The sequence below is a fragment of the Hemitrygon akajei genome, chromosome 3, assembly GCF_048418815.1.
Source record: "Hemitrygon akajei chromosome 3, sHemAka1.3, whole genome shotgun sequence".
Taxonomy (NCBI): domain Eukaryota; kingdom Metazoa; phylum Chordata; class Chondrichthyes; order Myliobatiformes; family Dasyatidae; genus Hemitrygon; species Hemitrygon akajei.
The window spans coordinates 124,891,499-124,908,804 of NC_133126.1; positions in this window are offsets into that span (position 1 = coordinate 124,891,499).

Below are 17,306 nucleotides of genomic sequence, written 5' to 3' on the forward strand. Positions count from 1 at the left end.
TTTTTTGCTCTTTTTTCATTGCCGTTTGTGTGATTTATTTATTTCTGCACAAAAGGGTGGGTTTGATGTTTTTTTCCTTGAACAGGTTAGTTCCACAGTTCTTTGTTTCATGGCTGCCCATGACAAAGTCAAATCTCAGGTCTGTGTATTGCATACATACTTCAATAATAAATATGCTTTAAATACACTCCTTTTTCATATTACAGCAATTAGCCCCACCCAAATATGTCCCCTGTCCACCCACTTTCTGTGATCAGTAGAGTATTGCAGGAAATGACTCAGAGTTAAAGCAAGAATTGCTCTTGAGGAATCTTATGTATCCACAAGCAGAAAGGAACCCATGTGGCTGTATAAGTGCTGCTGGATTGGATTGTGGTGAACTACATACACCTGTCTGGACATGCCCCCCTGCTGACTGCTCCTGTGGCTCCTCCCACAGACCCCGGTATAAAGGCGATTGGAGCCACAGACCCTTCCTCAGTCTCCAGGATGTTGTGTGATGGTCACTTGCTGCTTGTGCTTTCTTCCAGCCAGTAAAAGCCTACCTTAACCCACGTCTCAGAGTTATTGATGGTGCATCATGGATAAAGGGAGAAAACTTTAAATATTCCCTATAATATCTCCTTTGTACCTTCTCCAGCAGCACATACACAGCCACACTAGTCCCTTCTGCATGGTGGCACAGCGGGAGGGAGTCACTGTTCACAGAGCCAGGTGCTTGGTTTCTGCGATGACACTGGGTGCCTGCATGTTTTCTCTGTGACCACACAGTTTCTCTGGGTGCTCCACATCCCAAATACATTTACGATGGCTGATTCATCAGCTGCTTTAAATTGCCCCTGCTGTGGCAGGATCTGGGGAAATTGACGAGTAAGTGAGGAAATATCAAAAAAAGGATTAAAGCAGGATTCGTGTAAAATAGGTGGTTGATGTTTGGTGTAGGCATTCAAATGAAGGGCCTTTCCTCAATGATTAATCACAAAAATTTGGGGGCAAATTATTCTAATAAAATATTTTTGATATGTATTTAATCTTTCAACATAATTTGAGTTATCTTGTATATATATTGGCTGATTAAGCATTCTTGTTCACTTAACAAATTAATTACAGGTTATTTGTAAAAGTACATTAATTGCATACATCATCACACTATCACATCAACTATTTTGCTTAAGGTAAAGATGAAGTCACACCTGCATTCCTGGGCTCCCATATTTTCATTTGAATTAATCCAATGTTTTGTAGTTACAAAACACAACATTCCCTTTGTCTAGTGTCCTATGGGATTGAAAGTACACCAGGGAAGATATCTGGCACAGGTGACTCATGTACTGATTTTTTTTCTCTGGGAGAAGCAATGGTTATTATTTCACAGTGGAAATTTGATCATGGAACACCTACTGATTCCTTATATGGTAGTAACTATCAATCCTCTGCTCTCTTGTGTTGGCACTTTTAAAGATTCACAGTACAGCTCTGTTCATTTTCTAACATTCACAGTTACACATACAGGAGGAATGGGGGCCATTTGGCTTAATCAATTGGCTCTGTATAAGAGCAGCTGAACTAGTTCCATTTCCATCTCCTCAAAGTTCAAAGTAAAACTTATTATTAGAGTACATACATGTCACCACATACAATGCTGAGATTCTCTTTTTGCGGGCATACTTAGCAAATCTATAGAACGGTAACTGTAAACAGGATCAATGGACAACGAGCTATGCAAATACAAATATAAACAAATAACAAGCATGAAATAACAAGATAAGGAGTTCTTAAAGTGAGATCATTGGTTGTGGGATTACCCGAAATAGAGTGAGTGTAGTTATCTCCTTTTGTTCAAGTGCCTGATGGTTGAGGGGTAGTAACTGTTCTTGAACCTGGTGGTGCAAGTCCTGAGGCTCTTGTACCTTCTACCTGATGGCAGCAGTGAAAAAGGAGCATGGCCTGGGTGGTGAGGATCTTTGATGATGGATGCTGCTTTTCTATGGCAATGTTTCATATAGATGTGCTCAATGGTTGGGAGGGTTTTACCCGTGATGTACTAGGCTGAATTCACTACCTTTTGTAGAATTTTCCACTGAAAGGCATTGGTGTTCCCATACCAGGCCATAATGCAGCCAGTCAGCACACTTTCCACCACACATCTGTAGAAGTCTGCTCAGGTTTTTGACAACATGCCAAATCTCCACAGACTCCTGAGAAAATAGTGGTGCTGTCATGCTTTCTTTGCAATTATATTTATATGAAGAATTCCTCTCCTCTGAATTATCCAGCATTTAACTTTTAAGGTCCCATTCCCTTTTGAACACTGCAACTATCACTATCACCTCTTCAGTTCTGTTCAAACTCTGTGTGTGCTTTGTTTATTCTGCCTTGTTTACTCTATACACTTTTACAGATCAGACTTACAGTTTTATTCATATCTTCCTTATGCTTTTACAGTTCCATAAAGCATAAAACTCCCATAAGCCATTGTTTAGAATTCAGTAGTTCAGCATCTGAGGCCCTTTTCTGTCACTTCCTTTAAATCACTGAGCAACGGTTCCAGTGTTCCCTTTAAAGTCACAGGGTACACTAGAAAATGTATAATGTTACTGTCTATCATCAAAAATAAAAGGGAATTAACTGTATATTGGGATATTCAGAGAGATAAACTTTAAAAGTTCAGAAAATCTGGCATTTGACAACACCAAAGTACCAAGGATACATCATTATGGGAATTCTATTGTACAGATATCCTGTTTATTCTCTGTTTAAAATCTCCCTTTTAAAATATTTCCCCTCTCACCTTAAACCTCATGATTTTTAAAAAACCTCTAAAAGGTCAGCCCAACGCTTCCTATGTCCCTACAAGATTCTTGTGAACCTTCTCTGCACCATCTCTAATTTAATCAGTGTAATTTAAGTGTAACAACCAGAAATATGCACAATTCTCCAAGTATGGCTTCACCAACGCCTTCTATAGTTGTAATATGACATCCCAACTCTGATAAATGTCCTCACCAATGAAAGCAAGTGTGCCAAATGCTGCCTGCATCATCACTTTCAGGGAACTATGTACTTGTACTCCCAGATCTGTCGGACCTGCACAGGGAGGCACCTCCCAGTCTCCACCCAGCTAACTGGAATTACCTGCCACTTGTTTCCAACTCATCACCTGCAGCCTATTTAAACCCAGCTCTCATCCACAGCTCTCTACATCTCCTGACAGGGTGGGTGAAACAGTAAAGTTTGCTTGCCTAGAGGAAGTCGATACCAACACGAGACTCATCAGGAAACCATTGATCATCTGCTTTCCACTCTCAGAACACTCCACAGCGGCCAGATCTTCACCAAACTAGATCTATGGAGTGCATACAACCTGATCCACATCTGCCAAGGGAATAAGTGGGAGACAGTGTTCATAACACTCATTGGCCACTTTGAATACTTGGTGATGCCTTTTGGACTTTCCAAGCCTTCATTAATGAGATCCTTTGAGACATGCTACACGGGTATGTATTTGTCTGCATCCTCATCTTCTCCACGGACAAACTAGACCACATCTGTCATGTCTATTCGGCCCTTCAGTGTCTCCTCAAAAACCAGCTATACTGCAAGTTAGAGAAATGCCAGTTCCTCACCAGACCCACCAACTCAACCCATGTCAAGCTCACTGGGCCCTCTTCTTCAAGCAATTCAACTTCACCATCTCCTATCGACCTCGCTCCAAGAAAACCAAGGCACACACCCTGCCACAACAGTTGGACCCTGCTGAAACAGAGATCAACCTTCAGCCATCATTCCATCCTCACGTATCCTTGCTCTGATTATCTGGTATCTTGAGAACCAGATTGGCCAGGCCCTACAGCACGAGCCTGCTCCAGCTGTCACACTTGTCGACAGCATGTACCATGCCGGCCACTGTGCATTCCAGTGGGCTCATAACTCGGCCGTTCCGGTGCACAATGGACTCTGGATTTTCTGCAATGCCCATTGTGTTGCAGATGTTTATCAGTTCATCGCTGCCTGCCCTCAGTGCACCCGGTCCAATTCTCCCAAACTGCAGCCCCTACTGGTCCCTCAACACCCCTGGTCCCAAATCAGCACTGATTTCATCACAGACAAGAGAAAATCTGCAGATGCTGGAAATCCAAGCAACACACACACACAATGCTGGAGGAGCTCAGCAGGCCAGGCAGCATCTATGGGGAAAAGTACAGTCGACATTTCAGCAGGACTGGAGAAAAAAAAAACTGAGGAGCAGATTTAAAAGGTGGTGGGAGGGGAGAGAAAAAAACACCAGGTAATAGGTGAAACCTGGAGGGAGAGGGATGAAGTAAAGAGCTGGGAAGTTGATTGGTGAAAGAGACAGAAGGCCATGGAAGAAAGAAAAAGGGGGGGGGGGGAGAGCACCAGAGGGAAGCGATGGGCAGGCAAGGAGATAAGGTGAGGGAGGGAAAAGATCATGGAAAATGGTGAAGGGGGGGGCAGTTAGAGGTATTACCAGAAGTTTCAGAAATTGATGTTCATGCCATCAGGTTGGAGGCTACCCAAACAGAATATAAGATGCTGTTCTTCCAACCTAAGTGTGGACTCATCATGACAGTGGAGGAGGCCATGGGTGGATATATCAGAATGGGAGAATGGGAAGTGGAATTAAAATGGGTGGCAACTGGAATACCTAGCTAGTTCTGGTTGTTGGAGCATAGATACTCAACGAAGCAGACTCCCAATCTACATCGGGTCTCACTCACATACAGGAGGCCACACCACGAGCATCGGACACAGTAAATGACCCCAACAGTAAATATCCCCTCACCTGGAAGGATTGTTTAGGGCCCTGAAAGGTAGCGAGGGAGGTGGTGTAGGGGCAGGTGTAGCACTTGTTCTGCTTGCAAGGGTAAGTGCCAGGAGGGAGATCAGTGGGGAGGGATGAATGGACAAGAGAGTTGCATAGGGAGTGATCCTTGTGGAAAGCAGAAAGTGAGGAAGAGGGAAAGATGTGCTTGGTGGTGGGATCCCGTTGGAGGAGGCAGAAATTTTGGAGAATTATGTGCTGGATGCGAAGGGTGGTGGGGTGGTTGGCGTGGACAAAAGAAATCCTAAAAATGCCATCCCCTTCTCTCAATCCCTTCATCTCCGCCGCATCTGCTCTCAGGATAAAGCTTTTCATTCTAGAATAAAGGAGATGTCCTTCTTTTTCAAAGAAAGGGGCTTCCCTTCTTCGACCATCAACACTGCCCTCAACTGCATCTCTTCCATCTCACGCACATTTTCTCTTACCCCATCTTCCCTCCACCCTACCAGAGATAGGGTTCCTCTTGTCCTCACCTACCAGCCCACCAGCTTCACCCCTGCTCCTTCAGGTTTCACCTATCGTCTGGTGTTTCTCTCTCCCCTCACCCCCCACCTTTTAAATATACTTGTCAGCTTTGTTTCTCCAGTCCATCACCTGTTTGCCACCTTCAGATGGGGCTATGGAGATAGTGACAGTGGTGGACTGGTTCTCCAAGCTGACCCACTTCATTGCCCTCCTTATACTTTCATCAGCCACTGAGACCGCGGACCCGGTTCTCCAAAATGTAGCTTGCCTCCACAGTTTCCCTCAGGACTTTGTGTCAGACTAGAGCACATAGTTCATCTCCCACTTCCGGCAAGCCTTCTGGTCGCTCCATCGCACATCACTGAGTTTTTCCTCTGGCTCTCATCCGCAGTCAGAAAAAGCCAATCATCCAGCCGTTGCCTTTAACCCTTCCACATGGAAGACATACCAGCTCTGGGCTGAGCTGTCCCAAAGTCTACACACCTCCTCTGCCACGGGTACGTCACCCTTTAGCTTTCAACCCCCATTGTTCCCCATTGAGGAGCCACCAGTGGAGGCCCTGTCCACCAGGTTCCTGGTTCCCTGCTGCCAGAATGCTTGAAAGAGGGCATGGAAGGTCATCCTAGCTGCCTACCATGCCTACTGCTGCCAACCCAACTGCTGGTGGTGCCCAGTCAAATAACTCTGGTCTGAGGACTGTGTCTGGCTGTCCACCTGAGATCTGCCCCTGCAAACTGCCCCCAGTTCATTGCCCTTTCAAGATTACCCATTGCATCAACCTACTCCCTTACTGTCCCCAGCTGTCACCATCCCTCAGGATCACACCTATCTTCCATGTGTCCTGCCTCAAGCCCATTGTTCATGGACCACTTAGCCCACCTGAGCCTGCACCTCCAGATCCCTGGATAGTGGAAGATGATCTAGTGTACACAGTTCACTAGTTGATGAGTTCACATCATCATGGTTGAGTTGTACATTACCTGGTTGACTGAGTAATGTTCAGCCTGGAGGAAAGGAATTTGGTGTCGTCCTGATTCATCTTGGATCCATCATTCACCAAAGATGTCCACCAAACCCAATCAGATTGTCCTGAGCCGTTGGGTGCCAGCTGTAGGTGGGGGGCGGGGGGTGGTTTGGTCCTGTCAGGCACATCCCAGTCTCCACCAGCTAACAGAAGTCACTTGCCACTCGTTTCCAACTCATCACCTGCAGCCTATTTAAACCCAGCTCTTATCCACGGTCTTTGGTCACTCATCGAACCAGGCAGCCTCAACCAGCTTCTGCTAGACTTCAGTGACCTTTTAGCCTGCAAGTATAGTATCTGGCTATTCACACAGGATCTGCCCCTGCACACCGACTCCTGCAAGCTCTCGCCCCGGTTCATTGGTCCTTTCAAGATTACCCATGTGGCTCCTTGTGGCTTGTTAGTTTTGCAGTTTGTTATTATGCTATCATTCCTCGCTGAATCATCTCCATTGTTCTGCTTTTGCGTCAAGCATCCTCCACATTTCCTGACAAAGTTTCCTGTTCTTCAGCACCGCTCCGGGGCTCTACCAATCACTGTGCATGTCTTCCTCAGTTCCACACTTTGCACTTTTCTGAGTTAGATTCCTTCTGCCATTCTTTGGCCCACATTCAAGGCTGAGCTAGACCCAGTTGTAAACCTCAACCACCATCTTCACTGTCTACAAAACCAACAATTTTGGTGTCAACTGCAAATTTACTAATCATGCCACCTACATTCTCATCCAAATTACTATAAATGACAAAAAAAGGGGTCATAGCATTGATTCCTGTGATACCCTACCTACAGAGCTCCAATCTGAAATGAAACCCTTCACTGCCATCCTCTGCCTCCTATCACCAAGCAAATGTTATATCGAAATGGTAAATTCAACTTGGATCCTATGTAATCTAACCTTCCACACCAGCTGGAAAAGCACAAGACTTTGTCAAAGGGATTACCAAAGTCCATATGCACAACATCTACTGCCACCTTATGTTCTCGATAACTTCAAAAAGCTCAGTCAAATTTGGGAGGAACAATGTCCCATGCCTGAAGCTGTGTTGACTATTTGTAATCAGACCCTGCCTTTCCAAATGCTGATTCATCCATCTATCAAAATCCTCTCCAGTAGATTTCTCAGCACTGATCTTGGACTCACCAACATGTTATTCCCTGGCTTCTCCTTGTAGCCCCACTTAACTAAAGACGGGGCATCAGCCACCCTTAGTCTTCCAGTATCTGCCCCTGACTAACAATGGGACAAAAATTTCTGCCAGGGCCCTGGCAATTTCTTACCTTATTCCTCCAGCATTCAGGGATACTCTTGGTCAAGCCCCAGCTATTTATTAATCTTTACATGCTTCAAAACTGCCAACATCTCTTTTATACTGTTGATATGTTTCAGAACATCACTGTGCTCATGAACTTCCACAACCTCCTCCATGGTAACAAGAGCCACTTCAGACCTCACCCGTCTCCCCTGGCTCCACACATAGATGACAACACTGATCCTAAATGGAACATTTGTCACCTCTTTGCTCTTAATATTCTGTACTTGTAGAATCTTTTAGGATTCTCCTTTACCTTATCTGCCAAAGACCTATGTCCTCTTTTTGCCTTCCTTAAATCCTCAGTTGTACTCTTTCATTTCTTATAGTCCTGAAAGGATTTGGTTGATCTCAATGCTCCATAGCTGATACATGCCTTCTTCTTTTTCCTGAGCAGAGTTTCAATATCTCTTATCAAGCAAGATTTCCTAATCCTGCCAGTCTTGTACTTCTCTCTATAAGAAACTTGTTAGCCCTGACTTCGCTTATTTCATTTTTAAAACCCTCCCAATTGCCAAGTGTCCCTTCACCTGCCAATAGCCTCTCCCAATGTAACTCTGCAAGTTCCTGTCTATTACGAAAGTTAGCTTTCCCTTGTTGAGAATGTTCAGTTGTAGACCAGTGCTACATTTTTCATAACCACTTTACAGAGTTCTCATCAATGGCTTCAAAGTGTTCTGCCACTAATATATCAGCAGCTTGACCAGACTCATTACTAAAGAGGATGTTGAATGCAGTCCCTTCTCTAGTGGGGTACATATTTCTGAAAAAAAAACTTTCCTGGACACGCTTTAAAAATTCTGCCCTACCTCACTTGTTAGCACTATGGCAGACCAGAAAATATTAGGGAAGTTAAAAACACCTTCTGTTACAACCCTATTATTCCTACACTTGTCTGTGATCTCCATTCATATTTGCTCCTATAGTAAAGGCTACTCTTGGAAGCCTGTAGTATAACCCCATCGAAGTGATCACACACTTCTTATTTTTAATTTCTACCCGTATAGCCTTTCTAGATGCTCCCCCAGGAATATCCTTTATAAGTACTTCCCTGATGTTCACCCTAATCAATAATTCAACTTCCCTCTTCTCTTACCTCCATCCCTATCATACCTGTAAGCATCGATATCCTGCAACTATGACAATCCTTCTGATCTCTCAATCATGTTTCTATAATAGCTACAATATCACAATTCCACCTACTCATCCATGTCCTGAATATACCAACTTTAACTGAGAGACCTCTTTTATTAAAATGAATGTTTTAGCCTAACAGACCTTCCTAGCTCCCCATCCTGCTCCATCAATCCTGCCTCCTCTGCTTTCTTGCTTCTATATTTGCTTAATCTTTCTTATCTGTTACGTCCTTGCTCTGGCTATCACCCCTCACCTGTTCCTCCCACTGGTTTAAGTAACTCTAGCAAATCTCTCCACCAGAATATTTGTCTCCCCCAAGTCCAACTCATCCCTTCTTTACAATCATTCCTGCTTCAGAGGAGATCCCTATAATCACTTCGATTTGTATCAGTTCTTCAACAGTCATTTGTGCTATCCTCGTCTTCTTATCCTTCTCAGTGCGTTGTGTTGCACTGGCAGTAAAACAGAGATTACAACCCTTGACATCCTGCTTTTTACCCTTTTGCTTAACTCCAAATTAATACCTTGATCGTTGGCACCAATATATACAACAACGTCTCACCACTCATCTCTCCCTTCAGAATGTTCTGCAACCACTCAGAGACACTCTTGACCCTGGCACAAGGGAGGCAACAGCTTCAGAACCTCCTGTCTGTCTCCCTAACTGATATTGGATTGACCCTCGTAGATCAGTAATCATGGGATTTATTACAGCACACAGAATATTGCATCAGAAATATTAGACTGTCTTCCATTCTGCCTGCTGACATTGACGATGTGGAAACTATTTTGAGATCCCCACCCTGCCTCTTATCAAACTGGAATAATAGATCCAGGGTGATACTGGGTGCAGCTAACAGCTGGAAGTTCCCCACTCAAATAATTAATGTGCAGTACCCTGAGTATTCAAAGATCTTAGTCATGGTGAAAAAAAAAACCCTGTGGGATTCAGAATGCACAAAGTTTTCAAAAATTTCCTGGACGGATTTTCAGGTTTATTTTAAGTGGCAAATTACATTTGAGTACCTGTTACTCTGCAGTCTGAAAATGATATGGTTACACACTAAGTAACCCTTACTCTTCCAAAGTAAATTGTGTAGAATTTAACAACTTGCTACCCCAGCAGCAAACTGGCATTGTAGATCAGCCACTCAATGTGGAAAATATTGTACAGGAATTGCTGACAGCTATGAACCTCCAGCCCTTGCCACTCACCTCTCAGTTGAAATTTCAAATATTTTCAGTGAATCATATAGGCGATAGCACATTATTGGCAAGAATAACCTTTGACCATAAAAGTGTTAAAACAAAAACTTTAATGGGTGTCTGAGTCAAATCCCTACCAAACATGACTACGAATACATCTGCTCCTCATTATTTTTAACTAAGGTTTTACAAAATTGATAATGTGCCTTTAGGAGATGTATACTGAGAATACCCAAAACTCTTTTTGCACCTTACGAATTAAAAGGTGACACAATATACATGAAAAGCTGTAGTTAGAGCTGTTGTAACAAAAGCCCTATGGGAGATGCACTATAAAGAAAGGTGAAGGATATGAGGAAACAAAAGCAATATGGCAAGTTAGGTGTATTTCCATGGGGAGTTATTTTACTTCTGCTTTTACAAGTTGTTTCTCATCAACGAAAGCTATCTACAGATAAAACAAAGCAGATTATGAGAACAGAACACCAGTCTAAACAGTGACATACACCAAGCTTTAGCTTCTATAGATTGATGCAGGGAATTAAGAATATGAGATGCCGAACACTCCATCGTGTTTAGGAAATACAGTACACCCCAGAGCCGTCATCATGTCTGGGTCAAAATACTGGGAAGCCCGACTACTCAGGATGGGGGGGGGGGGGGAATCTTCTGCCACACAAACAGTCAGCGTTCTGAAGTGCGGCTCACCATTGTCATTTAGAGTAATTAAGAATGGGCAAGAAATGAAGACCTTGCTAATAATCCCCACATCCCTTAATTGTTTAAAAATTACTTCTTTAGTCTTGGGCACCCATGCAACATCAAAACAAAAATCACTTACTTGGTCACTTTAAAGACAGTTAACAAATGATGCTCAGGATGAGTGGGTAACTTTCTCCTCACCTTGGGGCAAAATCCAGAGAGATTGAGCTTTATATAAAGGACATTATTTAATGGTAATTACGGGTGCATTTCAGGGGAAGCCAAATATTACCGTATCAGGTTAATTGCATTCACAGTTTAATACACACTTTGACAGCTCAGTCCAGCCCAACCCAGACCAACCTTGGGGGATGGTGGAGAGGGATGCTGGGTACTAGGGAATACGTATTTGATATCTGTCATAAGAGACTTTTATAAGGACATCTGCCTGAGAACCCAGCTAGATCTGTTCCACGCCTGGTCATAAAATTCCAACTGTGCTTTTTTGTAGATGGTTTCATAAAGAGATTTATTATCCTTCTGTATTCATTCTACAAACTTCTCAGGGAGTACTCCATTGTAATAAAGGTATGTTCACAATTCTGATAATAGTACTTGAATTTAATATATTGTTACTCTCTTTTTAATACAGTAGCTTATTGTACAATGATCAATTTGAATAAAGATGATTTATTTTGAAATATCAACCATATAGCAATACACTTTGTCAGTCTAATGTACATTAATCCACTGGAATGACGGTGTATCACTGTAATCCATTATTATAGCCAGTGGAGTTAGGTAAGCTATGCATTACTTGCAGGCTTTCTCTGTTGGTGTAGTAGAAACAAGCTTCATGCAAGGGCATTTTTAAAGACAGAAACTATTGAGCTCAGTTATTACACAGCAAACTTTTTATCGAAAAGCCCTTAGACTGGAGACACTAATAGAAATACATTCACAACTGCTTCCCAAACAACTTCTGTGAAGAAAATATTTCAAAATGTTTGACATGGAGTTGAGTGTCAGGGATTCAAATTAGTATAAATGGTGATAACTCCTCTCTAACGTACCAAAAGGCAAAATCCTCTAGAACTGGCTTGAATCAAGATTCATCTATAATGGTTTCTGATGGATAAGACTCCCTCCGTACAAATCACCAATGGATCAGACTCCCAATTCAACTAGGCTTATTAGATAAAACATCATCTGTTTCCCAGGGGATTCAAGTGGATGGAACTCCTTTCTTAAGAGCAACAAATGGAAAACAGTTTGAAATAGCATGGTTCCTGCTTCTGTGATAGCTCAGCAAATTTCTTCAGCTGTCATACTGTAGATATAAACATAATGGCAAAAAGCTAGAGTGGAAAATCTTTCTTTTTACCTGTGGAATATATATCAGATTATACTGGAATTTTCAAAAAGATGACTGAACATACTGCATGTTGACTAATTTGTAAGGTAATAGTGGAAAAGCTGAAGTGCAGAAATTAACTGAAGAACAAAGGGTGCCCATGGCCCCTATTTGTTCTAGGATTCTGTGCTTCACAGTCTTATCAGGAATATAATCTTGTTCAAGACTAGTTCATTTTATTTAGAATTTTACAGCACAAAAATAAGGCAATTTGGCCTACTTACCCACAACAGTCAAAATAAATATCTAGGCTATCTGCACCTCTTTAAGTCTTGGCACATATCCCTGTAGTTGCACCATTTCTACAACTCATCCAGGCAGATTTTGAACATGACAATGCGTTCTGCCTTCACAACTGCTTCAGGGAGCAAGTCCTGGACTCTCACGACAGTGAAAACAATCTTTTCTAATTCCTCTACCACATACCTTAAATCAATACTCTGATTGTTGACTTTGCTACTAAAGTAAATAAATTATTCAACTTCTCCTTACCCTCTTCCTTTCAAAGAAAATAACCAGAGTGTAGTCAAAAACTAATATTCTCAAGTCTGAGTAGTTACAATGTAATTCTCTCTTGTACACCCGCCACTGCGATCACTATAACATAGTCCTAGTTTGGGTGAATTTCCAGTTTGTGTTTATGAATGATCTTTGATGCAAACTTCAGATTTTTGTTTTTATTATAGTTTGTAGTCTTGGGTCAGATTCTTGCCTATGCTTCATTTCAGTTTCACGTACTCAGGATAAAGTCTGTAGTTCTAATTCAGGCATTGCTAGTGTTTTGGAAACAGTTTCTTCTGATTCTTTCAGTAGCTTTTGGAACAACCATATCAGACTACTTGCCTTCCCTCCCTTTATCCACAGAATGTCAGTCTGTGATAAAGCTCCTGAGCTGGATCTCAGGCAGATACTGAAGGTGAACAGGACAGAGATTTCAATGGCTATTGATGACCTCTTCCCATTTCTACATGGTTTGGTGGACCACGACATCATCACAGAGCAAATATTCAAGGTATCAAAATGGTTCATATCCTCCATTCGGTGAAGCTGCTCCATGACAACAGAACTTATTTGTGCAACTTTTGGTATTAATAAGCAAAGCCATATTAGAGCAGATACATGTCATTCAACCTTTGCAGAATGGTAGGTAGAGAAATCAAATTTAGTAACATCCTACATTTACCCTACCGGTTAATCATCAACAGTGCTCACCTTCCATATTTCAATTGCTGCATCTGTCACAGTTTTGACTCAGTTCTATCATCCACTTCCCAGAATATTACCTTCAAGCAGCCCTGACTACAAAGAAATCCTCTGTGAGCTCCACAGCATCTGCAAATGGCGGCTGGGTAGTTGTCAGAAAATATAAACATGGGAGTGAGCCCTCATTTATTTTGCAGATACAAAGAATCCTTCATGGCGAGCACACGAAGAAGTCTAACCGAGCAAAGCAGCCCTTCTATTTTGCTGCTTTGCATCCACCTCAGCACAGAACAAACATGGACCATTTCCCATCCAGTGTAACAGACCTGGTTCATCCATGTTCTTGAGTGTGGCTCTGGAGGAAGATGCATGCCTATTTGAGAAAGCTACTTATTAGTCAACAACAACTCTTTTACCACCTTACCATAAATTAACTTCATTGCTTAGATCTCCAAATGGGATATGAGAGACAGAAGTTGTGAAAGAGAACATATGTACGACAGAGAAAACTTCTGGGGGCAAGAGAATAACAGTGACAAAGGTGAATAGAAACAAAAAGGAATGATTTAAAAAAAATAAGAACTTGTAAACTTGTAACAGGCATAAATAATGCCAAAGAAAATGTATAGGACCAAAGAGAAGGGGGTGTGTGTGTGTGTGTGTGTGTGTGTGTGTGTGTGTGTGTGTGTGTGTGTGTGTGTGTGTGTGTGTGTGTGTGTGTGTGTGTGTGTGTGTGTGTGTGTGTGTGTGTGTGTGAGAGTGTGTGTGTGTGTGAGAGTGTGTGTGAGTGTGTGTGTGTGTGTGTGTGTGTGTGTGTGAGAGAGAGAGAGAGAGAGAAATACAAGAATGATAGAAAGGGGACATGACAGAGCACAATAAAAATAGAAATAATAGAAGATATAGGAGAAAAGGATAGTGAAGATGTGAAGAATGTAGGAGAGGTAGAGTGTGAATTGAATTTTGAGAGAAAAAGTGCAACAAAGAGAAATAACTGAACAGCATAAATTAGGCCATAAGTGGAAGAGCAGTAAGGGAAAAATCAACACACACAAAACGCTGGAGGAATCAGCAGGCCAGGCAGCATCTTGTAAACAGTCAATGTTTCGGGATTAGGCTCTTTATCAGGACTCATCTGAATAGAGTCTTGGCCCAAAATGTTGACTGTTTACTCTTTTCCATAGATGCTGCCTGGCCTGATGAGTTCTTCCAGTATTTTGTACATACTGTTTGAATTTCCAGCATTTGCAGAATTTTTCATGTAAGTGGAAGAAAATCTTTCATGTTTCAGAAGAATTTATGTATGATTACCAAGAGGAACAGTTTTATCCCTATGCCTATCAGCCCAGATTCTTATTTCTAAGGTTCCCTGAATGGTTTCACTCAGTTAATTCTTCTTGCGCAGGAGACATTACAACTGAAGGAGCAGAAGGGCAGCAACAAGGCCGTGTATGCTGTCCTCACCTGGTTTCTGGAGAAAAGCAATGGCTCCATCAGTGAGTTCTGGAGGAATCTGTTCAAAGATTATAATTTGGAGCGGTATCCAAAACTCCAGTCAGTCTATCAGAGCTTTTCAAAAGGTAGGTGCAGAAACTCTTCTCCATCATGTGCTTAGCTCATAGAAAACAAGTATGTAATGGGGAGGGTGTGCGGTGGGTAGAGCTAGAAACTCATTACTTGGTGGTTAACACTATGCAAGTAAGGGAGTACTGTCCACCACTACGCTTACTATTTACTGTATCATTCAACTGGCAATCTTTACTCCATGTCCTTATACCACACCATTCCCAGCCTTCTCCTGAGAATTTGCAAAGCCTCCCATGGAAATGAATAAATGCTTATATGTGTTGTGACCCTTAGTCGCAATAGAATCAGTGATGTTTTATAGTCGCTGACTTCACCACCAATAATAATACTGCCTTCCCCTTTTCCTATTCTATGCCCATCAGGATATCAAATATATTGTTCATACTGGTCAAATGATCAACCCACTTGGAACTCTCAAATTCCATGTTTATCTGTCATGTTCAAAGTGAATTTATTATCAAAGTACATATATGTCACCATAAACTATCCTGGGATTTATTCTCTTGTGGATAGTCACAGTAAATACAAAGAAACACAATAGCACCAATGAAAAACTGCACACAAAGACAGGAAACACCCATTGTGCAAAGGACAACACATTGTGCAAATACCAAAAGTAAATAAATAAATAAAAGTAAATTAATAAATAAATGAATGAATGAATGAATGACTGGATAGATAGATAAATTATATTGAGAACATGAGTTCTAGAGTCCTAGGAAGGGAGTGCATAGGTTGTGGAATCAGTTCAGAGTTGAGGCAAGTGAAGATATCTACACTGGTTCAGGAGCCTGATGCTTGAAGGATAATAATTGTTCCTGGACAATTTCTCAGGTGTGAGACCTACGGCTCCTGTACCTCCTTCCTGATGGCAGCAGTGAGGAGAGAACATGACCTGGGTGGTGGGGATCCCTGCTGCTTTCCTGTGACGGTGCTCCTTGTAAATGTGCTCAGTGGTAGGGAAGGCTTTACCTGTGATGGACTGAACTGTAGCTACTACTTTTTGTAGGCTTTCTGTTCAAGGCCGTTGGTATTTCCACACCAGGGCATGATGTGACCAATCAGTATAATCTCCAACGTGCATCTATAGGGTTGTTCACAACCTTGCCTCATCATTCTGATCTGAGGAACTCTATACCACTCTCCTTTTTCTCTACCGTGGATCCCTTTCTTGTTTCTCCCTCAAGCAGAGACTTGTTAGTGAGAGATCCTCATTGATTAATTTAATTGCATTTTCCTCAAGGTTGTTAAAGCTGGGAATGGTAGAGGGGATAAGGTCCCACTACCTACTAAATGCTCCCAATTATATGTGTCTCAAACATGTCCTGCTCCTGGCCTTCACATGCAGATTAGCTACTAAGTCACTACTGACAGGTGAAGAAGCAAAGGCAGGTTACTGGTGCCTTAAAACCAATTGCTTCAGGCAGGTGGGACTCATCAGGCATGTGTGGCAGCTCATCTAAGGGTAGGAAATCTCTGATCTCAAACCTCTGCTGTCTTGCAATTATACCCACTCATGAGGAAGGCTTTGGGAGTAAACCTTGAAAAAAATCCGAAGCTTGAGTCCAATGCTGACTGGCACGTCCTGTGACACTGCTGGTACCAAACTGTATTGGTCTCTGCTGTTCCTTTGGATTGATCAGCTTCATGAGAAGGTGAGCCTCCTGCGTGGGCAACAGCTTGCTCTCCGTATCATATTGCCCTGTCCTGCGTATCATGTAGACTGCTGGGATGCAACATCCATGGTCAACCCTGACTAATGGAAGGACTCAAATTGAGTTTTCTGAAGAGTAGATAAATATATTGATGTAGCATACATGGCTTCTGATAAGGTGCCATGTGGAAAATAGATTCATAAGGTTAGAGTTCCTGGAATCCAAGGTAAGTTGGCAAATTGAATGTGGCATGTCCCTGCTGACCTTTCCCAATTTTTATCAATGCACGATAGAAAGAGGCCTGTTGGGATATATTGTGGCTTAGAACGGAAATTGCTCTTCTCATGACTACAGAGTTGTGTGCACAGCCCAGGACATCATCGAACCAGCCACCCCTCCATAGACCCTGCCTATACTTCTTGCTGCCTTAGTAAAGCAGCCAGCTTGATGAAAGGACCCACCGTCTCCATACATTCTCTCTTCTCCCCACTTCCATTGGACAGAAAATACAACAGCCTAAAAGCACACAGTACAGCTGTATATAAAACTATTGAATGATTCCTTAGTACAATAAGATGGTCACTTAACCTCATAATCCACCTGATTATGATCTTGCACATTATTGTTGACTTACTTGGTTACATAATTGATTTACTTGTTTATGTATTATTATGTTTTATTTTATTTATTATTTTTTCTTCCTGCTAGATTATGTATTGTATTGAACTGCTGTTGCTAAGTTAACAAATGTCACGTCACATGC